Here is a 1314-nt window from a genome sequence, read left to right as displayed (position 1 = left end):
TGAGCGGGAACTGGCCTGGCATGTGTGCCCTGGCTCGTCAGCCAGCGCCATCTATGTATCCATACATCCATCCGTCTATCGATCCATACATACATCCATCCACTCATGCATCCATCCATCCATCTGTCCATCCATCCACTCATGCATTCATCCATCCATCATCTATGTATCCATACATCCATCCGTCTATCTATCCATACATACATCCATCCATCTATCTATCCATACATACATCCATCCACTCATGCATTCATCCATCCATCATCTATGTATCCATACATCCATCCGTCTATCTATCCATATATACATCCATCCATCTATCTATCCATACATACATCCATCCACTCATGCATTCATCCATCCATCATCTATGTATCCATACATCCATCCGCCTATCTATCCATACATACATCCATCCACTCATGCATCCATCCATCCATCCGTCCATCCTTCTATACATCCATCCATCCATCCATCCATCCATACATCTATCTATCCATACATCTGTCCATCCACTCATGCATCCATCATCCATCCATCCATCCATCCACTCATGCATCCCTCCATCCATACATTCATTCATCCATCCATCCCTCTATACATCCGTCCATCCATCCACCCATACATCCATCTATCCATACATCCATACTTCCATCCATCAATACATTCATCCATCCATCCATCCATCTGCACAAGCATGCATCCACCCATCCATCCATTCATCCCTCCATCTATCCATTGGTCTATCCATCCATACATTCATCCTTCCACCTATCCACACATCCATCCATCCATCCAACCATATATCCATCCACACCTCCATCACAGCCCCCCAGTTCCAGGAAGGTAAGTCTGGTTAGACTTTATTTTATATCTGATAGTTAATCTGTGTCTAATCTGATGTTTGAGTAAAGTCAACAATTATTTGTGATAGTCCAAAGTAAAAATAAATAATGAGTAAAAATCAACCTCTTAACAAAGGAATCCTAAGATCGGCTCACAGGGTATACACCATATAAGCAAACTCATTGTATCAGAAACAGGATTCAGAGGATGAAAAGAGTGTGCAATTATACAATGAAAGAAGGGGGGGTAATACGCCCAGCGTGATGGCCTTAAAGCCACATGATCTGCTTAAGGGACCCTGCTTTGTTAACAAAGACATGTTCCGAGGCAAACACCTACCATTATACACAGCATAATAAGATGTGTACGCACACGAGCAGATGAGAAATGGCATCGGCCGTCGGCCGGGATGTATCAAGGACACCTGAAGACGATGGCCCTTTCACGACTGACAGATAGCGCGGCCGC

The sequence above is a fragment of the Anguilla anguilla genome, chromosome 9 (genome assembly GCF_013347855.1).
Source record: "Anguilla anguilla isolate fAngAng1 chromosome 9, fAngAng1.pri, whole genome shotgun sequence".
Taxonomy (NCBI): domain Eukaryota; kingdom Metazoa; phylum Chordata; class Actinopteri; order Anguilliformes; family Anguillidae; genus Anguilla; species Anguilla anguilla.
Note: the sequence above shows the minus strand (reverse complement) of the source record.